This window comes from Neopsephotus bourkii, unplaced genomic scaffold (genome assembly GCF_033783945.1).
Source record: "Neopsephotus bourkii isolate Nb327-2 ecotype Australia unplaced genomic scaffold, CSIRO-AGI_Nbou_v1 NB_1572, whole genome shotgun sequence".
In the NCBI taxonomy this organism is placed as follows: domain Eukaryota; kingdom Metazoa; phylum Chordata; class Aves; order Psittaciformes; family Psittacidae; genus Neopsephotus; species Neopsephotus bourkii.
The window spans coordinates 7,101,192-7,125,011 of record NW_026902048.1 but is presented as its reverse complement, the minus strand read 5'-3'; the positions used below and the strand labels follow the sequence as shown (position 1 = coordinate 7,125,011).

Here is a 23,820-nt window from a genome sequence, read left to right as displayed (position 1 = left end):
CTCTCTGGTTAGGAATGATATCTGCATAAGCAATGTATTATGAACCTCTTTGCAGCATTTGACTTCATTTTCCTCTACTGATGGCCAGTACCAAGTCAACTACCATGATGCAGAAGAGGTCAAAGTGTTTGGCAGTCAGTAGATGGGTGAAGGCAGTGGGATGTGCTCCATAGGATGGGGTGGGGGGGGGGATGCAATGAAGTGCCTTCTGCTCAGTAGTAAGCAAGGAGAATTGGAAACACCAGCTGGTATGGATAAACAGGCTGAAATCTGCTTGCCTAAACAGCCTTACCCAAGAATCCTTAAAGAGCTGGCTGAGTAAATTCCTGGCCCACTGATGTTCATTTATAATCTGTGCTGGAGCACTGGGGCCGGTCCCAAATACTGAAACACTGTGCCAATAATCAGGAAAGATATACAGCGATGAGCCTCAAATACATGCTAGCTTGACTGACATAAATTCTAGGCAAAATAATGAACAATCAGATACAGGCTTCAATTCATAACTCACTGAGGAAGAGGTGTAATATTAATCTTAGCCGAAGCACTTGTATACAAAGCAGGTGCTTCCAAACTTGATTTTATTAGTTGGCATGATTCTAAGTTTGTCTGATAAAGCTGCCTGCATGTCTGTAACATCATGTTATCAGATTTGGTAAGGTTTCACTTTCACAGGGTTCCATGATATGAAGATACGCAGTGTCAGTAGTACATACATTAAAATGGCTCAGCAGAAGCCTAACTGCAGCTCTCTAGAAGAAGCCATCTGATGTACATTGACATTGAAGGAGGTATTTCTGTCGGGAGTCTACAGGGGTCAGTATTAGACACAATGTGTTTCCAATTAGACTGTGTTTAAATAGAATCAGACATAAAATAACACAAGGGACACAGAACGTGCTTGACAATGGGGTGTCATGTCCTAGAAGACAGTCAGGAGAGCTACTGCTATTATCCAACATAAAACCCCCCAGGAATACCTCTGTGCTACAGTGGTAAGCAATGGGAAGACTTCACACACCTTTGGGTTGATGTGAGGATATCAGGAAAAGGTGGTGCAGAATACATCCACTAGCAAGGACCTGAGGAAATGCTTTGTGAGGGGATGCTCAAAGTCTGCATGTAATTATTGCAACAAAAAAGGAAAAAAAAAAAAGAGAAGTGCACAAATATTGTTTCAAGCAGAAGCTGCTGGTGCTAAAGGGCCCATTAATCTAACAAAGTCATCAACAGAACTAATAGCTGAGAGCCACATGCCAAGTAAATTCACATGGGAAACGAAGCCCACGTTTTACATAAGGGTGATGGATCATTGACACTCATACCAAGGGGAGCAATGAAGCTTCTATCCCTCAGTAGCTTCAAATTCAAACTTGAAGCTTTGGAAGGCACCACTTAGGCAAATGCAAGTGGATGGGCTTAGTACAGAGATAACTGGGTGAAGTTTAAAGTTGCATTCACAGATCAACCCAGGATTGTCCCTTCTGACATTAAAATTCATGAATACAAACGTATCAACGTTTCGATCTCTGCTCTTGCGTTATTCATCTTGTCTGGCTCTAGGCAGTACAAAGAATCACGCTTATGAATATCACACACATTTTTTTTACCTGTCTTGGAGGATCTAAGGCAAAAAGGCATCCTGTAAAATTAAATCCCTTCCGTGCTCAATCTCAGCCTGCCAAGCCTGAAGTCCACACAGGCAATGCATCCCTTGGCTCCAAGTGAGGCAGGGAGAAAGGGATTTGGGGGTAAGCTGCCAGTAGAAGAGAAGGAGAAAGGCTCAACCTGTACTTTGGGGAACATCTCCAGGTTATAGACCAGTCACTGCTACCACATGAGGCACTGCAGAAATCTTGAAGCAGACACCTTCTGTGTTTTGGCACATCTTTAAGCTTTGGAGCAAAAGTGAAGCCCACTCTCTGAAGCATGTCCTTGTTTAGTTAAAGGAAAGCTTCCTACAAGAACAAATAACTGTGTGACCGTGCATTCAGAACCTCCCCTAGTAGGTCACCCCTTTCACTACTGTGACTACAGGGACTGAGGACAGTCCCTGGAAAGAGGCTACAGGGTGGGCTCAGGTTATTTCTACTTGCACCATCCCAAAGCTGCCATTCCAGCGGGTATCCTCCATTTTCATCCTCCGGATAAAAGGAGAAATAGGAAAGCAAAGACCATGTGCGCCCTGGGAGCAGGGGGGGACCTTCCAGGGTCTTGGAGGGAATTCAAGTGAAGGACATTCTGCAAGCCATTAGTAACCAAATCTTTAGTCATGATACCTGCTCTAACATTAAATAGGAGCTCTTACTTCTCCAGGCTCCTTAGATCACACGGCTTTCAGACACCTCTGCCTTTTGCCAAGCTGAACAGCCCTGAGTGTCATAAGCTTGGCCTAGAGTGGCAGGCAGCTTTAGATGTAGATTACCTACTAAAGAATAGAAACATCCTAGAGCATGGAAACAGGGGTGTTTAAATATAATGAAAGCTGGCTGGCTGAAAAGACTTTTAGGGTCTGTGCCTAAACTGGTATTGTTCCGAGTCCCACACAGTTGTTATTTCTGTGTACACTGGCAGTGGGTATGAGAGCAGCTTCATCCACACATCAGACATCACAGAACAAAACACACTAAATAGAGGTAATTTCACTCTGTCCGAAAACCTAAAGCAACCTCATGTACTCCTGGTCTTGTTCAAACTTTATGCTGATATTCCATGAGGAAATATATCCTCATATGGTAACAGCTGTGACCAGCATTAACTTTGTAGTTTTGTTTAGCTATGGAGAAAATCACTCCAAGCTCCTATTATCCCACAGAAGCCCAGAGGCAATGGGTTTTCCTTGTGAGCAGCAGTTAAACAAATCACAGTAACAACGTTTTGGGTGTATTCTGCGAAAGAGTTGACTCCCCGCCAGTAAGAAACCCAACCTACTCCTCAGGGTGCTGTTTGCAATGTTGATCTCCATTTTTCACTCCCTTAGAGCATGCCAAAGAGATCCAACCCTGAGTCTGCCCTCGGCTCTAGTCGGGATTCACTGTGCTGGGAATGCCTTTGATTAACGTCCTGTTGTTACAGCAGTGGTTCCACGCTGCAATGCTTCTACTCAGTGTTGTCTCTAGTGGGATGTCCAAGCACATGGTAATGAGCAAACAGCTGCTTGAAGGAGCAGTTCTGGAAGAAAGTCAAGACAGAGGTGTGCCCGAGCAGATATGGATAGCGTAGATGATGGAGACCTGGTCTGTGAAGCCAAGGGAACTGGGGAGGTTGTTCCTCTCATCCTAAGGCAACATCTAGAAGGGATTATATAGCACATACCTCAAAGCTAACAATCCTCCACTACCACAGCAGGAAGGTGATTAGCTCAAGTGTGGATGTTGCCTCTACAAGAGATTAAAGGAGCTGTGCCAAATGAGCATGAAGGTACAGTTCAACATATGGGAGAACCACACTGGAGCAGTGTGGGTTTGCCGAGATGGAACTGGCACATAAGAAAAGCTTTTTGGGATAAGGAAGTGCCTGAGCTGCACAACTGAGTAAAGGCAGAATAAAGCCTGGAGCAGGCTAAGTAATGTCAGAAACATCCCTTGCTCAGCATCTTACTGATTGGCCCCAAACTGGAAGCTTAGCTGCATAGCTAAGGAGAGAAGTGGACCTGAGCAACATGAGGGGGATACAGTCAGTGCCTCTGCCATGTCACAAATAACACAGGCCTCTGGAGATAACTTCATTTGACCGCTTTTTTTTTTCCTGGGAAAACACTAAAGTATCCTGCCTACTAGAAAAAGGTGAACTCCTGAAGCCATAGGAGCTACCATGTCACTGCTGACAAACTCAAACTCAGCTGCAGGGTCCTTATCTTCCAGCACAAAAAGTCACCTCGAAGAGAAGTTCTGCAGACACTTTGGTGCAGCTCTTCCTAGGGTGACTACTGGAGCATTGTCTAGGGCAGGGACAATCCTCTCACTAGGGAGGGACTAAATCTTGCAGCACTGAGCCCTACACACAAGCAGCAACCATCAAAGAAGCTGTGAATGCTCCATCCCTGGCAGTGCTCAAGGACAGAGCCTTGGGCAATACGATCTGGTGTGAGTCATCCCTGCCCACGGCAGGGGGTTGGAACTGGATGATCTTAAGGTTCTTTCCAACCCCCAAAATTACATGATTCTATGCTTTCTGCAAGGTCCGTGCTACAGAAACACCTTCCAGCCCCTCAGACTGCTTTCTTGTACAATTCCATTTGCAGTTGCTGAGAGAATAGCTGGAACAGGAGTGGTGAGAAGAGAGGAGAAGGTAGGACAAGTTATGCAAGGTCACAGCTATGAATCTGGATCAGAATAACTGTCCCCGTGCAGGGTACCAAGCAGTCTGGAGGGAGAAGAATCCAACCAAGTTGCCATGGAAATCCCATCCATCCTACCCTCTCTAACCAGTGACCAAGACAGAAGCAAAACCCTCTCCAGTTCATCCTGGGACAGGGAGAATTCAGGAAAAGCTCATTCCAAAAAGGACAGAGTTGGGAAATGCTGTTAGGCTCAGGAGCTCTCCACTCCAAAGAACAACTATCCCTTTCATTGAAGCTTATTTCCACTTGATTTTATGCCTAAAAGCTGTGCTTCTGTATCTGCTTGTGTGCAGACTGTCCTAAATTGGCTGCATATAAATATGTTTACTTGAGAATCCAAGTGTGTGTGGAGGGAAGTGTGTACATATGTACAGACAGGTTCAATCCCTTGCTCTTCCAACCCTGTCCCCACGTTTTGAAAGAAGGCTGGAGCATCTGGAGTGAGCAAGAAAGGGAAAAGTCCCTACAGTGGAAGTCCAACAAAGTGCCTACACAGTAAGGCTGTACAGTGGAAGACAGCCAGATGGCCCATTTGCAGCACAGTCTAACTTGTTTGCTTGCTGGAAAGCATTTTCTGTCCTAGTCTATTTTAATTGAGTCCCATCTGCAGTTTCTCCTGTGGCCTTTGCTTGTTCCAGACCATGTTAATTACCCTTGTTGCAATTAAATTGATTTTCATCACCCTTAATCCTGCTGCTGTCTTTTGGATGGGGCGGATGGGTCATTCTGAGCTTCCTTGTTTCTCAATTTTGGAAGACCTTTAATACACTTACACATTGTTCCTGGCAGCTAGGAAAATGCCACTCATTGCCTAGAAGATATGCCTGGGCATAAAGTATATCCAAAGACAATATTTCCTTTAAAATTGTGGATGTCAAGAGGTTCCTGAGCAACAGTTAAAAGCAGCACTCCTCGTTTAGCCTTGGATTCACTCCTCAGCTGGCTTTCCATCCCCAGTTTGCTCCCCATCAGGAAACACACCTTATTTTCTCTAAGGCACATGATCATCTCATCCAGGCTGATTTCAGCACTGTGATTCCAGGCACCAGCACTGGGGACCAAGGGTCTGATGACGTCTGAGGAGACATCATCACCAACAGGGACATTTAAGCACCATGTCCCATGCCCTTGTAGGCTTTGGAGGCAAACGATGGTTTCTCCTCTCCTGTGTAAAACTACAGACTGTTCCTGTATGATCTCTACAAACAAACACGTTATTGTCCCTCTGCATGTTCCCAGCCTCTGTGCAGGACTGAGAGCTTTTCTGTTAAAAACCTCAGCCTGGTCCAGGAAATGGGAGGGAATGAAAAAGGGGGGGGGGGGCAAAACCAGTTTTATTTTTTCTTCTTTTTTTAAATAAGGCAAACGTTGGAACTGAAATATGGCAATAAATGAGCTCCTGTGATTTTTCATGTTTTTTCAGCTGTAAAGAAAATAGGAGAAATATTCCATTCTGTCTGGCTTCCAAACCATTCTGAGAGTAAGGTCTTTATGTACAGAGCAGCTTGGATGCTGCTCCTGCCTGCTCTGTTACTGAAACCATCCCTGCAACAATAAAGTCCTTTTTTTTCCCCCAATCAGAAAGACTCATGGCAGTAACTGCTCAGATATTTTGTCATCAGGGGATGTAGTCCTCCACATGCTGACAGTCCTGCAGCATCGCCTGCTTGGATGGCTACAGGACATGGCGAACTGATGGCACCAAAGCATCCTTAGTGAATGAGGCACAAAACACAGAGCATTTATTCAAGACTGGGAGTAATGTCAGGTTTCAGCTCAAGCGTCAGCTGGCTCCTGTCCTCAAACACTGCTTGCTACTGCAGGCATGAATATGATGAGACACAGCTCTGCTAAGGCCCCTTGGTGATGGTATCAGTGTGTCCCACAGCCATAATGTGTGATCCAGAGATCCTCTCTGTTCTCCTCCACAAACAACCAAAGCTGACTGGACCTGGTTCTCTGCCACACCATTTTCAGTCTTTATGACTTTTCTTTCAGTGAAAGAGTTGCAGTCTATTATAATTTGACTTTATCTAATTGTATTGCATATGCAGTACAGGGAAAGCCAAAATACCCAAGCATGTACGGACAAGCTTTCAACAAGCAAAATGCCCCTGGAAATCTTAGCAAAACTATAGCAATATTGTAGATTCAATTAGTGATCCAAGCTCAGATGTATGGTCTGGAATAACGGTCCCACTGAACACAAGAAGCTTTATAAGCATTTATCTGTTTTCTGGTATCTACCACATCATTCTCTCATTCTCCCCTGATTTACACTGGTTTTACATTACAGCTCCATTAACTTCAGCAGCATTTCTCTGCTTGCTTTCTTTTTTCCCTCTGAGGTATCAGAAGCAACCTAAACACAGAGGCTCCAGAACAGCAGAATCCCATACCAGTGCTCACCCCAAAACTAGCTCTCTTGCAGGAAACCCAGAACTGCCTGTTCGCTACAACACACACCAGTAATTTTCCTACCCTTCAAGGACAGAGAAGTTGCAAAATACCCATTATGGCAAGCAGATGACAGCCGGAGCCTTTCATGGAAGGTATGGGATAAGCACCAAACTCTGAGCTGCCATGGCTCTGAGCATCTGCTCAATACGGATAGCAAAACCCACATTCTAACAGCTCCTAGAGCCTCTGAATTCAAGGGAGCAATGAACCTTTGAGTCTAGCTGGAGCTCATACTCAAAATCCCTGTACTCCAAGGGGAGAAAAAGAAACTTCTGAAGAGCAATTTGTCTCCTTATGAAATAGCTGTCTCAGTCGAGAACCTTTAAAGAGTGGTTCAGCTCTTTCTCTGTTGGCTAGTAAGAGATCCTGGACCACTGCTAGACATCCAACTTTTAGAGACGGGAAGGTGATCATGCACTTCATGAAGCCTCCTTACACCCCATGCTTTTATGCACAACAGCCAGGTTTAATTGGGATCTGTCCTTTCAGTTAGGATAGGAAGGAAGAGTTTAACCTGCAGAGAAGCAATGGAACTTAGAAATCCCTTTCCTCCAGGATATGCTGTCTCTGGAAATGACTGTCATCCATGACCCTTCTTTTGTAGCAAGGCAAACAATTGGAGGCAGGTAAACAATTATATTCCAGGGAAAGAAAGTTACAACCTACATTTGTTTTCTGGAGCTGTTGTCAGCCTTGAGCAAAGCTCCCCAAGACAGAGAGAGAAAGCCAACCACAACATAAAAGAGAAACCAGATCCTCCCTGGATAAGTGGGAAGATGGCAGCTTGGGCCATGATCCAAGGAAGTCAAGAACAAGCCCTTGAAGGTGTTTTTCAATTCAGGTTCACTGAACCACTATAGAACCACTGGGAAATAGGGAAGCTGTTGTTTCTACGCACCTAGGACCCAAGCTAAGACCAGGACAGAGCAGTACAAAGAAAACACAGAGACCTGGAAACCTCTCCTTTCATTAACATGGTAGAACCTCTCTACATCACCACATAAGTACCTTCTTCATCAGTTAAACAGGCAGGTAGGTCCTCTGCAGATGGGTAAAGCTCAGCTGACTGGCAGTGGCTGCTTGCTCCTGTTGGGAATGGCCCATTACTCTGCTGGAGTGTGGGAAGGGTGCCCAGGCTGCACTGGGGACTTTCCCTGGTGCAGGATGTGACTTTTCACTTGTGCAAGGAACCAGCTTTAAAAGTGAAAAAACATCCCCTTCTGGCTACAGAACAAGATGCAAACATGACTACAGAGAAGCAGAGAGCTAGCAGAAGATGCGTGGACATCTTCAGCCTTGCTTTCCTTCTGCTCTGACACAGCTCATCCCTCCAGAAACCCGTTGAAACCATGTTTTAATACAGAATCCATAGGCACAGAGACATAAGCCTTCACTGACATTGCTAGTTACTGCCCACACCATCTGTTAATACTCTGCTACCCAAAAGTTGCCTTGGATGCAATATATATGTTCCTAAGAAATGTGGTGTCAAAATCCATCTGACAGGTCACTGACAGGGACTGGAAGAGACAGCACGAAGCTGGTCTTTGTCAGCTTCACAGTGGTAAAGGGTTTTCCTCTTCCTGTGCTCCAGGTAGATAGAAAACATCACGCTAGCTTGGGAAGTCAACAAACTTAAGAAGATTCAAGGGGAGAGAAACAAGACCAATGTGCATGGCTAAAGGGCCTCTGTAATAACTGCATATTTAGGTCACACTAATGACATGTAGTGTGACCACATTTCTGGTTGGTGTTAGTCATGTGTAGTATTGGGCATAACCTTGGTTTGAATTCATGTCCCTTCATGTGGATCTGCACCTCTTCAAAGATACAAAGCCTGCAGCAACCTCTTGCTAAGGACACCTACTCATGTGCTCCATACACCATGCTGCACCGTGATCTCTGGTGAGTCTGTCCATGCTGGGAATACTGAACATCCCATACTGTCACAGCTTGGACACAAAAGGTAGGTGAGCAATCACATCCTATCTGGCCTTTTTATTACCAAGTACAGCATGCTCTGGTGCTTCACAGCAGCAGAAGCAACCTTCCACCCAACCCAGAGGAAGAGCTTCCAGCTTCATCACAGTTTCAGTATCTGCCTCTTTTTCTCCCCATTTTCTCTCTCCAAAGTTGGCACCTAAAAGTTTTCTCTGCATTAATTCCAGACATTGTGTAAACACTGTGCTTAGATTTACTTAAATGAGGCTGTTTCAGCCCCAGCTTTCCTCCCGAGTAGATTTCCTGTCTCATAAATTCAAGACATACACAGTTTAGCTTTGCTCGGAAGGTGGAATCCTGACTCCATCCTCCCTTTGGGGTGACCTGGAAGATGAAAGGGCAAATGGCATGGGAGAGGGCCTGGGGCTTTCTGGCTACTGGATGGAAAGGGGAGAGACATCCAACCATTCAGGAGGTAGCTCCAGTGGTCCAAGCAAGTGTTACTACTTGCCACAGTCTGCAAGATTTCAAATCTACCAAACTCATAGCACATTTCCCCCCCATTTTTAACCCCAAAAGACAGAGAACCATCTTTTCCTGCAGAGGACATCACTGGCATTTTCAGTGGAGCAGCAAAGGATTACTGTATTCTGTCTCCAGGAGCTCAAACTATTTGTGACTCCTCACATTCACATCAAACTTTCACATGCACCTCTTGTGCAGGCAAGCAAAGAGAGTATCCTAGGAGCAAAAGAGCTTTTCTTCTCAAGCCTCTGCTCACCAGGACTTCATATTACCATCAATGTGAACCCTCCACCATAATGCAAGTGTGGATTTTGATGCTGCCACTGAAGGATCTCACATACTCCGGTGTCTGAAGAAGGGGTCTGTACTGAAACAGAGTAGGTTTTCAAAGCTGTCTGCTGTCTGGGACTGATATCATGAACCTCAATTATGGAGGCACTGGGCTGGCTTTGCCTTCCAGTTTACAGAGGTGGCACACAGTATAAACAGAGGCCACAGACTTCACATTCAGATTATAATGAGGGTTTGGCTGTGTTGAGGAAGACTCTCCTACTTCTCAGTTTCTTCTGCCAGCAAGCCCCTGACAACTAGACTGAGCACAAACCAGCCATGGCAGTTTGTACCCATCTGAGAGACTGAATGGTACAGGAAGGATTAAGAGAGAGAAGCAGTTTTTCACTCCCATCCCTGGTTCTAGGAAAGCTTAATCAATGCCTTGGCATTGCACCCCCTGAAACCACCTCGCGCAGGCCAGCACGGGAATGGTTTGCTGTCTCCTCTCATTTCCTCCTAGAGCAGCTCTCCCAGCCAATTTTGTCCCCCTTTGACAGCTTTAGCAGTGGTGGCAGATTACATAGACCAGGGACATTGTGCTCCCTGCATCTCCCTTCTGGGGACCAGCCCTTGCAGAAGGCGGGTGCTGAGCAGGGGCAGTGCCTATGTCTATCAGTACAAACCAGGGGCTTTCCTGTGTATGGAGGGCTTAAGGCCCTATTAAAGTCTCATCAGCTCTCTCTTCTTCCAGGCTTTTCCTTTATATTCATCCCCAGTCGCACACACACACCACTGCCCCCAGCCAGCACCATCCCACAGCACCCAGTAGCTCTATATCCCTGCACAATTCCTTCCTTTTTTACATGCTCAAACTGTTCACGTACCAGGAGGCTGTTCTGGCACACAGGACACTCTTCCCTCTTCGCCAAGACACACAGTGTGTATTTAACTCAATTTAACAGGCTCAGTCAATAAGTTCCCTGTTTATTTTAATGTTGCTCCATTCCTTTAGGGGAACGGAGGTACCTCAAAGCACAGTCAACTGCCCTGTCCTGCACCAGCTATTCCAAGGGGATTTTGCCATGCTGGGAGCACTGAGGGATGCTCAGCTTTCCCTGCTAGGAGCAGTCGCATTGAGTATGGACATTCATCCACTGCTCCTATTCACTTGTCAAGTTACTTTATCTGAACAGTAACTCCTGCCTGTGGTTCAGCCTGTTCTTTTCTTCTTGGGAAGAAACCAACAGGGACTCAAGGCAGAAAATAAATCTCTCTTGTTTTTTTTCTACTATAGTGATGCTTTTGCTGTACAAGCCAAATTGTACAGCAGAAAACAACACATGACAAGACAGAAGATAACAACAAAGTAGTTCACAGGCATACAAGCTTGTTTTGGGTTTGCCACAGAGAAAAGACCATTCATCAGAGACCTCAAAAGCTTTGAGTCCTCCTTTATGAAACTGGCAGGGAGCTGGAGGGAAGGAGCAAGGCGATGGAAAAGATACCTAGGAAATTGTTCTCTTCTAGCAACTGGCCCCTCCATGAAGGTGGATGTTGGTCTCTGGGTGATGTATTCATCCACCCAGTGGAAAACAGAATGAGACCCCTCTGCACAGGAAAAGCAATAAGTGACAGAAGCATTTTAGCTCCCTGGCCAAGATATCCATTTTAGGGTAGGGCAAAGCTTGCCTCAGAAAACCCTTCAAACAAACACTTTCTGAAAGAAGCAGCAAAAGTTAAAGGATAAATTTCCAATCATCAGACCCACTGTTCAGTCTAAAACTCAATCACAGCCTTTTGCCTTTTCCCAAAGGAGATCTTAGTGGTTCACAAAACTCTGCCCTAACTGAAAGGTCTGTTCCCTTCAAACACAGTGAAACTGGCCTGAGGAGAAACACTGCACTTGAGAAACAGCCAAACTCTTTGACCTGAATGGATGTCACATAGATAGAAAGCTTTCTCTCTGCATATGCATGGATTTATAAATGGGCTTAGGTACTGAAGGAACTGTGATGTGACATTGAAAGAGAGAGCAAGACTGAGACAATTAGCCTCACCAAAATTAGTTTGAGTCTAGGGTCAATGAATGCATATCAATAATCTTTTCTTTACAGCCCAGATCTCAGGGCTCCACTGAATAACCCCAGCACAGGCGAGCAGCAGTCCCTGCCTTAGAGGTCTTTCAATCTAGAAAGTATGCTGCTGACCAAACCTAGAGAGCCCAAATGTGAATCTGGGGAGACCATGGGAATCCTGCACAAAAGCAATGCCCTTACATGAAATATGAAATCATTCTGTGATGTGTAGACTGTGAAGGGAAAGAAATTTAACCTTGATATAAGCCACAGACTTTTGGAAAGCTACTGCTAAGCCCCAATCTACAGTTTGCTAAGCAAAGTCAATCAGTCATACCTTCAGAAAGAGAAAGCAAGGTATGGAGGAAACCAAACCAGCAATTACATAGGAATACAAAGTTTTCTGAGAGGCAAGTACATTCCTGTGTATGAGATGTGGTTGAGGGACAGTGCCAAAACATTGCCCAGTGTTTGGTGAAGAGCTCTGTAAGGTCAGTGGAAAATGTTGTTTTTCCAGAGGTACGTGGAAAAGCTTAAACCAAAAGCGCCCACATTTTGGAGAACAGAAAGGCACCAACACAGATCCCCTTGTAGGTAAAATAACTGCCTCACAAAGCGTTTCAAACCTGCAAACACGCTCCAGCACTGGGTGGAGGAGATACAGGATTTAAAATGGATCCTGGAGCACCCTATGCTGCTATTTTAACTCAGACAAACAACATTAGCAAGAGAAACCGTGTAACAGTAAAATCAGTTTTATACTATTGCCATAAAAGACCAATTCAAAGGCAAGTAATAATTACGATCTATTTTAACCAAACTGTCTTGTAATTCTTCCAGTAAGGTGGGCAGGTAAATCATCTGCTGGCCAGGTCCAGTTACCACTGGAATCAATAGAAAAGGTGCCATTTACCTCTGAGGTTAGGAGCATTAAGCCTGAGTTCTAGTATTAAAACTTGGTCTAGACAAGTAACTGCTTGCAAGTCCCCAACAGACAGCAGGGAGAGCTCTCAAAAGGAAGCCTAAATCTCCACAAATATGTACAGAGCACTCTGCTTTCAGACAGAAGAATTAATTGCATAAAACACTATAGAAAGGAAAATCCTGCTTTGCTTTTACACATCATATGAGAACTGCATCTGACCATACATAACATTTGGGCATTGTCTCAGAATTGTGGTAATTCCATAGATGCAACTAAAAAAAACCATCACAACATTAATGCACATTGGTCCACACTATTTAAATAAACAGCAGGAGTGATGTTCAGGAAAACTATTTGGCAGCTAAACGCACAAAACAAGCAGTCTGTAGCATTTAGGATGAGCATTCTTGGAAACATGGTTGAATGTGTCATGCTTTAAGCTAATGATTTTTGATGGAAGTATAGCGGGAAGGTGAGGGGCTACAACTGGTGCTTGTTCTGGCCATAAAGGTTGGTCCATGCAGAGACCAGGTTTGCCCAGACAGTGCCTAAGGCCTCTCAAGTGTGCAACATTGAGGACGTTAAAAAGCCATGTTGGACATACGGCTGTGCGCATAGTGAAAGACTCAATGCAAACTCCTTCCTACTGTAAGGATGTAGCAAAAGAGAAATTACAAGCATAAGCAAGTATTTTGGAGAGAAAGAGAAACAAACCCCACTGGTCATAAACAAACCTAGCAGATGGCTTGTAAAATGAGCTTTAGGAGATCTTGAATGCAAGTTTGGAGACAACAGCAAAAGATACAGCGCGCTCCCGTGAGATGCTGTGGGATCTCCGAGAACACCAAGGTTGTTCAGTAAAGCTCTGGTAGCCTGCAAACTGCCCATGGTATTTCAGAAGTTAAAGATGGAAATGGAGCGAGGCACCTCATGGAATTTACAGAAGTGCTTCTCTGTCTCTGGGCTCCTGCAACACATGGATTTGCGTCCCTTAAAACAACTGCTGGGAAAGGACAATTATGTAAGGGAGACAAATGCAATCATCCACCTGATGGTCTAATGGCCCCGATACTCAATCAGCTTCAAAATAATTACACCAACAGCACAAATGAGAGAGACACCTCTAATGGATGAGGTACTGCAGATCCACAGGAAAAATCAGCCCTATTTGGAGAACAGGGAGCAATCCAGTTGAAGAATAGGAGAAATTGGAAACAAATTGTGCCAGGACTGACAAGAAGGTGCCAACCAATGTATTTGAGTGCCTTTGCTTTCACCAATACACATAATGGAGGCATGAGCAAAGCTTCATCATTACTCTGAGACTGCAGGATGAGAAAGCTGTTTCCATTTTAAGCGTGATCTTTTAACCTTCTCGTCTTTGATGCTAGACTGTGATTCTGAAGCTGCCAAAACACCCCCTCTCCAACAACACATGAACAGATGAGCTGCCACGGAGGATGCAGGGGGAGCGGAGGACCTTAGCACCTCAGAAAGAAAGGGCTGAGCATAACATTCATAAAGCACACAGATTTATGTTGGTTTGATGGGTTTATTCAAAGCAGGAGGCCAATGGAAAGTGTATGGAACTGGGCAAAGCAAGAGCAGAAGTGACGCAGTCTGTGTGGATTGAAAAGATGGAAAAGGCACTTGTGTGAGCTAAAGCATCTCTGTTTTCCAATGCTCTCAGCTGATCTTAGAGATACCACCTCTGCCTACATACCTTAACTGAAGGAGAATATCAGGTAGGGGCAGCAGAAGAAAGGACAGAAACTCTCATTTCTTTGAAACGAGGTCTCAAGGGAAAAAGTCAGTTTCCCATAGTAAGCACCATGCTGTGGCAGTGTGATATCCAGCACAGCTCACCTGAGAGCCTATCTCACTTCTACAGAAGGTTTTGTAGCCCACACTGAACTCAGTGCTGTATGGTCAGAGTGGCGATGGTGCCTGGAGTAGCTAATCCAAACTTACTTTGGGTACGTTAGTGAGAGCTGGAAGAACAGCACTGAAAATCAACTAAACAATGGAGAACACAGCTGACTGAGATCTTTGTGCCTATAACCCACACATGCTTGCCTGGATACAGCAAGAGAATGGCTCAAACCAGCATTCACATACTTTAGAAAGGTATAAAGGAAGGTATGCATGCCCATTGGCGTACCAATGGGAATAATTTTGCAGATGGAATGGGTACAACACAGCATAGAGCTGTAGTCTCGAGGATGTGCTGAGGTTGGTCTGGAGCATTTCAAAATGCTGGGCAGATTCAAAGCTACACAATAAGAGCAATGAAAATGCTTCTGTCCTCTGCTAAACATGACTCAGCATTATTGATGGTGCTGTATCATCTCATGATGTCCTCATATGTCCTCAGCATATGCTGAGACTCTGCTGTTAGTAGAGGTGATCTCTGCTGTTAGCTAGCATCAAGTGGGGTTTGTAGGAGGCAGACAGCAGGGAATCTGGGAATAGTGAAGGGACAAGGATTTTGCCCTGTCTCTGGCAAAGCAGATCCTGATCTTAACAGACACCATAAAGAACCTAGATCCCATGGGTTAGCTGGCTAAGCAAAGGGGTGACCCGCTTTGCTGCCGACACACAGGGATGGTTGTAGGATAAATCCAGCTCTGTGGTTTCTGACCACCCTGTGTTTTGATAGAAGACCCAAGTAACAGTGCCAGAGGGCTGAGCTGGTAGCCCAATACCCCTCAATGCACAGCTCTGCTGTATTATCTAATGCCACTGTAGTAAGCAGTATTAGCAGACCAAGTATCCTGCAGTCTGACAGTATCACTTACATATCAATTACTACAAGGCAGCAGGGTATTATTTATACAGTAAGTGCTATACACAACAGTAGGGTAATAGTTAGAGGGCAAATACTACAGAGGGGAAGGCTGCAATTTGTTCTGCAGTAGCAGGATGCTCTGTGCACTCTAAAGTACTGAGCAGGATTAGGGTGACACTTACATACCAACTACTGCAAGAAGACAGGGTGTTATTAGAACCTCAGACACAATGGCAGGGAAAGAGTATTATTTACAAACCAGACTGAATGCAACAGCAGCAGTGGCTGTAGCTGCATGGTGTAATTTACATCAGAGGAGAAGACATCATCTGCAGACCGGTTATTACAGAATGGGAGGGTATTCGTTATGGTACAGCACTGAAGAATGACTTTGAAGCTGAGCGCTATAGAGGTACAGGGTATTATTTATACACCAAACACCACAAACTATTTTTCTGGGGTAAGGAACAGTGACAGTTCATCATTTATGTGAAAGCCATCCTGTAATTTCCAATATGTGAACTACGTGGTTATTTCAACCTTGAAGCTGTGGTGCAGATGATGTAATGTTAATTACACTTAGATCTACAGCTGCTGCGCCACAGGACCGCTAAGCAAGAGTAATCTGCTGAAGTCAAGAGATGTGTGCCAGCAAAGCTGCTGGATATGCCCCTGCCCTGTACAAAGCCTGCGGTGCCTGGGGATTTCCAGGGTTGTGGAGAGTGTTTATCCCTGACCCTGCTCAGGATCCCAGCAGGAGCAGCAGGGTTTTGCTGTGGATTACAGGTTATTCAATCACCAGCACAGCGGCTGGAGGTGTGAATGACGGATGGGAGCTCCAGCTGGAAGGGATCAGCACCGTCATTTTCACCTGCTTATCAGCCGCTGGCCTCTGCATTCCCTTTACACACCTTTTCCCTCCAGTCTGCGATCTGACCTCAGTCAGATGTTCATTGGTTATTTCTTGTTGGTTTTCCCTATGGTTTTATATTTCAACCCTGTCAAATTATTCCTATTTACATTTTTCACCTATTAAGCCAAATCTGTATCTCCTGCAGACTTCACAGACAATTCCTTCTGTCCTTTTGGGGGGTTTCTACACTGCTGATAAAACAGTGCCCAAGTCCTCCACCCAGTGCTAACCAAGGGCACTGGAGAAGCCAAAGGCACATGGAAACTGCCAGACCAGATGAAAGCAATGCTATGTTCAGGCCAGGATCCTGTCTTGGACAAGAGCTCTATCACCAGCTTCAGAGCAAAGTTCTCATCATCAAAAAATAGGGAATAAATTGCTGAGGAGGAAGTTTCTTTTAACACTAGGCATTTAGTGGTTACCTTATGCCTCGAAGCATGAGTATTTACATTCCATATTCTCCCGCTAATGTAAGCTAGGTTTATTGGGCATGGCTTAATAGACAGCTTTACTCCTCTCAGGCCTAACCCACGAGCGCTACCCTGCCAAGAAGACATTTCCTGCCTGATCACTTCATCCCTATGATAAGACGTGGTTTCTCTTGCAGATGCCCTTTTGTCTTGTGTTGCCTGATACGGCCTCTGTTGAAGCAAGTGACTTTCCTCGTATTCAAGATTCATCCAGTGCCTCACTGTCATAGCAAGTACATTTGCCAGGTTAACCCACACAGACCTGCCTTTCCTGGGACATCTCATCACCCAAGTTCTTCACATCAATCAATGCTTATTTCCATCCTAAGCCTCCACACCCTCAGGACACAGTGACAACCTCGGGGGAACTGAGCAGCAGGGTAGGACTCTTCACCTGAGTTAGTTCTGCCAAAGCTCCCCCTGCTTCAGCCAACTCGGGTTGCACTGGGCTGTGTAGAAAAGCCATGAGCTGCCATGCCTTGGTTGATGACGAGCAATGACAGTTGTGAACACCCACATGACCATACTTGTCAGAGGGTCCCCCACATGCCTGCTTTCATCTCTTGCTCCCTTCTCTCAGCAGAGTCCTTATTGTGGCCTCTGCTCTGTCCTCCCCTCCAGCTCCTAAGCACAGCCAGGTTTCCTCCTCAGCCAGCCTCAAGCAAAGGCAGAAACCCACAGGCAAAGCTGGCTCCCAGGCTATTTCCATGGAGCTTATGCAGCAGGAGCCTGGTGGCTTCTGGACTTTGTTGCTCAACTTGCATCATCTCCCTTGTCCTCACTTGGTCACAGGGGCCATGACATGGTTCCAGCTGCCTCCATCAATGAGTTGAAGATACCAGGAGCATTAGATCACTGAAGCCGATTGCACAGTGGTTGAGCTTGCAAAGCAGGGGAAGGAAATTGGAGCAAGGCGGTCCATAGGCTGCTACTTAGCACCTTGGGACATTTCAACAGCTAAAGCACATGGAGGCTCTTGGGGTACCCAAGCCAGATGAATTTGGTATTCCTCACCCTTCCCTCCCCCTTCTGCTCTGTATGAAGCAGCATCAGGGAGGGTGAACATCATGCAAGAGAGAAATGGAAATTTCCCTTAAAAAGGGAAAACCCAACGAAAAGCACAGGGAATTAAAAAAAAATATTATATATATATATATATAATCTTAGCGTCCCAAAAAAGGCTGCGCGGGGAGCACGACAAAACCCCTGCCTATTCATCAGCCCAACAAAAAGCTTCTTTAGATTTATACTGTGAGCCCATTGAGAGGGAGGGGAGGCAGCGCTCACACACCCGCCCTTGTGCACACAGGCAGAGCCCGCAGACCTGCCCCGCGCACACAGGCTGAGCTGTTCTGCCCTCTCACAAGGAAGCACTGAGTTCTTAAAAGTAAACTGTAAGGTTTCCGTTGTTGCACTGGGCTCAAGGGTTTCTTAGGGCGGTTTTTTTAAGCCTATAACAGCTCCCTCTCTTTGCTGTGTCTCTTCTCTTTCACTCTTTAAACAGCCCCGGCTGCTCTGGGCTGCTCGGCAGCCGGCGCTCGCTGGCTCCGTATGTGGTCCAGCCCCGCTATGAACACGGCTTTTGTTGCTGCTGCTGGGAAGCTGCCTGGGAGCAGCACACACAGCCCGGCTTGTTTCACACGTGGAGGCTGCAGCGGGATCGAGGGGGTGGAAAGGAGGAGGAGGAGGAGGAAGAGAGCAGCTTGGGGAAAGTTGTCCTGTGGTGGAGCAGACGTCCCACTACTGGCGAGGGAAAGGGCGATGCGAGGAGGCAGAGAAGGGTGGAAAAGATGTCTCAGGCAGCTAAGAAAGGTCCCGTTGATTTTTACAGTGGGACCAGTTGGCCCTACACCAGCTCACTGTAAGTCAGGCAATGAAGTCACTGCATGTGAGCAACTTACGTTTTCCCCAGGGAGAGGAGAGGAGAGAAAATACCAATAATGGAGCGGGTTTTGGAGTCCCCAGGGTTCCTGACTATCATCTGCATCCCTGGGTGATACCAGAGCATTGAACGACAATCTGGTCTCTCTTTTCGTTTACACATTCATTCATTCGTTTCTGCCTTTTAAGTGATACCATTCATCCTCTTCTCCTCTAAACCCCTTAGTGTTCCTCACTAATTAAGTAGTATTTTACAGTGATGGGCTGCTGTTTGCTCTGACATCTCCAAGTCTGTGGAGCTTCATTTAATGTGCTCTTTTCCTTAGTAGTTTTTTCCCCTCTGTCTCTATCACTCCTCAATTTCCTATCTTGTTGGTTCTCTTTGCCCATCCATCCTCCAGCCCTTGTGCTGCTGTCAAACCCTGCTACTGTACACAGAGGCGATTATAGGAAACATTAAACAGCATTTCAAGTGGAGCAGATGGAGTTTTTCTTCCCCTAGACCATTCAGGCTGCTGAGAGCCCTCAGCCAGCACAGGTACATCTCCAGCCGTCACCTCTTACCCAGCCACGGTGGGAGGTGATGCCTTTCCCTTTCTGTACCGACAGCAATATGGGCAGAAAGGGGCAACATCTCCCCTTTAACTTATCAGGTGGATGCAGCCTCTTGAAACCAGCAGGAGAATATACCATCAACCAACCAAAGCAAAGAAACAAGTAGTTCAGCTTCCAAAAGCACATGGGATCTGAAAACCCACCCTACTCAGCCCCTGAACCTCAGCCCCTCTGCCCATCCAACATCCTGAGCTTATAGAAGAAAACCAAAGTAGTGAGGAATGCTAAAAAAATTCTGCTCTCCCAACTGTTCTGCTGTGGGATGTTCCCCCCCTTTCCACATCTGGCAAAGTTATTTTAGAAAGCTAGGAAAGCTTTACAGACTGAAGTTTTTTTGGCCAAACCGCTCAAAAGGGGAAGGTTAGAATGCATTGCTTTCTGCTACGTGTTGAGGGCTATTTGGAACGAGGTTTAAATGAAAAGTCTTAAAAAGTAGTAGATTAATGAAACAATGAAATTTCTGGTAAAGATTCCCCAGAATCATAGCGTTTTTTGCTGTGTCCACTTCTGCAGAAAAGCTCAGCTCTCTGAAAACCACTGCTAAAAATATGCTTCATCTGCAAATGGCTTCGGAAAGAGGGCAGGTACTGAGTAACGCCTGAAGCAGCTAACTGGAACTAACCCAGGGGACTCTGCCAACCCCATCCCCATGCGAGGGGAGCGTGGTCAGACCCTGCAGCATCCAGGCTCTTTTCATTCTCTTTTGAACTTCTCAGCCCCTACAGAGCTTAACATCCCTCTAGCTCAGAGATCACCCTATAGCAAAGCAATGGCACTGATCAAAGCAATAACCATCAAAAACCCCACAGCCGTTTAGGACACTCGCAACAAATCATTCGCTTCCTTCCCCAGTGCTCAGAAGCAGGATCAGACACATCACCAGGGCTCGAGTGGGAGCTGAAATCCATCACAAAGAAACACCAGCGGGTTGGGGGGTCTTCTAGGGAGGGATAACCTGGATAATGCTGTCGCTGCTCTCCTACCTCGTGGGTTTGGATATAGGAATCTCTCAAGCTTATGCCTGGCTTTCTTCCTTTCCCCAAGCCAACTAACAAACTTGACACACAGTCGTTGCCTCCTACTACAGGTTTGCTCCCTGTAACGGGTGGGTTGCTGGTGAGGACCATTGCAGAGGCACTCCAGGCACAGGCTCCCTACTCACAACACGCTGCTTGCGGAAGGGAAACTCCGTGGAGAAGCGCGAACTCAATCAGTTTACAACTTTGCTCACATTTCCCTCACCAGGGAAACAACCAATCCACTGGCTGAGAGCTTGCATCCTCAGAGCACTGGGGAAAGGCACAGGGAAGTTGAGGCAAAAGATACCAAACGGAGAGGAGGGGGAAAAGTGCAACCCCTTACCTTTAACAGTTCAGTGCAGTGCTTCCAGAATCTAAGTCCCATACACCTGGCAGAGAAACGAGGTCTTTGTCAGCATTCAAGAAGGAAAGAGCTTGCCACTTCTTGCTGTTACTGTATGTCTTCTTCACAATCTCCAGATGAGTTTTCCTGCCTTTCTTTTTGTTCTTTCCCTGGTTCCCCAGAAGAAATCAGAATTCCCTGTGTGGTATTTCAGGTCCTTTCAGGCAGTGGCAGCAGCAGCAGGCTTGAAGAGTAAGTACTGTGTGTGAATGGCAAAAAGAGAGAGAGGGTTTCAGACCACGTTAGCTGCCACTGGCTGCAAGAGAGACCATCAAACTCCTGTCAGCCTCCTTAGATACCTCTTGAAGAGCTGGCAAACTAAGTGTATTGGATCCTCCTCTGGATTTTAGAGTAAAGGTAGGCAGGCATCCAGGGGGCAGGGGGAAATAGGAGGGCTTATGGACAGAAAAGGAAGCCCAGCCTCTTGGAAAGAAGGAAAAAAAAAAACCCCAAACCTACCCAAAAAAAGAAAAGAAAGGAAAAAAAAATACAAAAAAAATACTGCAAATGGAGAAAGCTGAATGGGGAGTGGGGGATTAAATTTAGCCCTCTGGTTTGGAAGCAAACTGCCTAGAGCACCACAAGTGGTTGAGGGAGAAAGAAATAGTTTATGTAATAAAAAGAGAACATGGTTTACATAAACTAAAATAAGATGAAGCTAATTAAGGAACCTGAGTGAAGTGTGCGTGTGCCTGCAATGCAGTCAATACCACTGCAGTCGGAGCAGAAACAGATTTACCGGGAAGCCCGGAGAGAACAGCAACAGGAAAGTTTAGGGAAGTCTCTTACATTCCTTCAATAGCTGCTACAGAGGAGGAGGCAGGTGACAATAAGACAGCTTAATGAAGAGCAAGGGAGGGAATAAAGTGCTGCTCAACATTAAGAAATGGAGATCACCTGGTGTATCAATTACTGATAGGTGATATAAAGGCAAGGGAGGGTGTTAGGGGTCCATTTGCTTACAAGCTGTTTGAAGAGAAGCATAGGGCTCGCAAGCTCCTGGTGATGGTAACAACTGAGCACTCTAAAACTTTGGGGAAGATTCTGTAAGTGAATCCTTGGTAGTTCTGGTGCTGTAATGTGCTTTGATTCGTTTTTCTGTGAGGGATGCTGATACCTGAGAGTGGGAGAAAAACCTGTGCTTGGGGGAGGAGGGAATGAGTTTGTTGCTACAGGCCCACATCTTGGTTTGCAAAGGAGCCAGATGGCAGCTGGGAGGAGGTGGGAAGCTGATGGGGTTTTCATGATTGAGAAAACTCTCCTGATTGAAAACCTTATTGTACTTCAATGGTGAAAAGTGAGGGTGGGCAGGGATCTTGGGCTTGAAGCTCCACAGGCTTGCAGGAAGGTCCCAGCTCAGGCTGAGGCTGTCCACACTGTGAATCCCTTCACTTCCCTGTTCATCGCTATTTCAGGTGCTAAGAGATCCCCAAGTGATCAAGGTGGGGTGATCCTGAGCATGGCAGTGTGACTGTGTGATAGTGCCTGAGTAGTAAATTCTCCTTGCAGAGTCTTGGTGAAGGTCTCTCTGTTAAAAGACAGTCAGTATCTCCTGCCCAAGGGAAAGTCTTTGTGCAGGCATTGATGTGGGAGACACAGAGGTTAATTGGTTTATAGGTCAAATTATACCAAATCTTAACTGTCTGCTGTCTGAACTGCTACTCCTGTGGGAAAGAGGGGAAAAGCTTTTAAAACCCCTAGTTTTAAAGAGGTTTCAAAAGGTGGGAAACCCTCTGGATTTTAAGGAGCAGAAAGCTGTTTTCCTAACATAGAGGAGAGAATCACCAGCCTAAAGGAAAGATAAAACTCAAGACTGCACACAGAGAGGTCTTTGTGCACCCTCCTTACACCTAAGCCATGCATCTGCCCTCAGCCTCTCTCCCTCTGTTCTTTTTTAATGTTATCTTTAATATATGCACTTCCCTCACTTTTCCCAACACCCTCCTTTGCTTTCTGGCTTATGGGTTAATAGTTTCTCCCCTTTCCATGAATTACGTTGATCCTGTACCTCATTTTAAAGCTTGCTTCCTCGACCATCTCACTTTTAAACCTGAGACTCGGAACCCTTTCCCAGAGTTCATGCCTGCTCGTGAGAGCCATGCATCCATCATCCTGACAGGTAGTGCTCCCAGATCACAGAGCATGGAGACTCACTTCTTCCTGTGAGTGCCTTGATCTGTCTTAGAGATTTAAGGCCAGATTTTGATTGTGAATCTCCCCTTTGGATCATCCCCCTTTTCCATCAGTGAAGCACTAGATAATAACTTTAAAACTTTCCTTTAAATGTTAAAACTTAACGTAAGGTACCCCTATGGTAAAAGCCAAAAGGGCAGTGAGGGAAAGCTTCATGGCCATTAGAAAGGACAGTACATTTACAGCCCCATCTGAAAATCTTGGACTTTATCATAGAATGGTTTGGGTTGGAGGGGACCTTAGGGATCATCCAGTTCCAACACCCTGCCATGGGCAGGGGCAACTTCCACTAGAGCAACTTGCTCCAAGCCTCTGTGTCCAACCTGGCCTTGAACACTTCCAGGGATGGGGCAGCCACAGCTTCTCTGGGCACCCTGTGCCAGCGCCTCAGCACCCTCACAGGGAAGAGCTTCTGCCTAAGAGCTCAGCTCAGTCTCCCCTCTTTCAGTTTAAAGCCATGCCCCATTGTTCTATGCCTATTTGCCCTCTTATTGGCCCTATTAGGTTCTGGAAGCTGCTCTGAGGTCTCCCTGGAGCCTTCTCCAGGCTGAACAAACCCAGCTGTCTCCACTGGGGAGCTGCTCCATCCCTCACAGCATCTTTGTGGCCTCTTCTGGACTCACTCCAACAGATCTACACTCTTTTTATGTTGGGGACCCCCAAGCTGGATGCAATGCTCCAGTGGGGTCTCACCAGAGCAGAGGGGAAAAATCCCTTCCCTTGACCCACTGGCCATGCTCCTTTTGATGCAGCCTAGGATATAGCTGGTTTCTGGGCTGCAAGAGCACACTGCTAGCTCATGTTGAGCTTCTCGTCAACCAATATCCCCAAGTCCTCCTCCTCAGGGCTGCTCTCAATCCATTCTCCACCCAGCTTGTGTTTGTGCTTGCTTCCCCCACCTCATATGCTTTTCAGTGTATAACACTGCTGCCTGTCCATATCACATTTAATTCCCATCTGCTAAGGTCAAGCAGGGCCATTCCCTCCTACTTATTGG

The 23,820-nt window shown here is 46.0% G+C and overlaps 1 protein-coding gene across 3 annotated transcripts in view; it reads right to left on the bottom strand.

The window, feature by feature from the left end:
* ACAN (aggrecan) overlaps nucleotides 1-21,430 on the bottom strand; it is a 49,187-nt gene extending 27,757 nt beyond the window's left edge. Inside the window, exons 1-2 of one of the 3 annotated variants that reach the window (XM_061371338.1) lie at nucleotides 20,930-21,430; nucleotides 20,571-20,829 (exon numbers count right to left, since the gene is read on the bottom strand). The gene's annotated coding sequence lies outside the window, so the exon portion shown is untranslated. Of the gene's footprint in view, nucleotides 1-20,570 lie in introns of all 3 variants that reach the window. The other 2 variants (XM_061371337.1, XM_061371339.1) reach the window with 2 other exon arrangements.
* Between the last annotated feature and the right edge of the window lie 2,390 nt (nucleotides 21,431-23,820).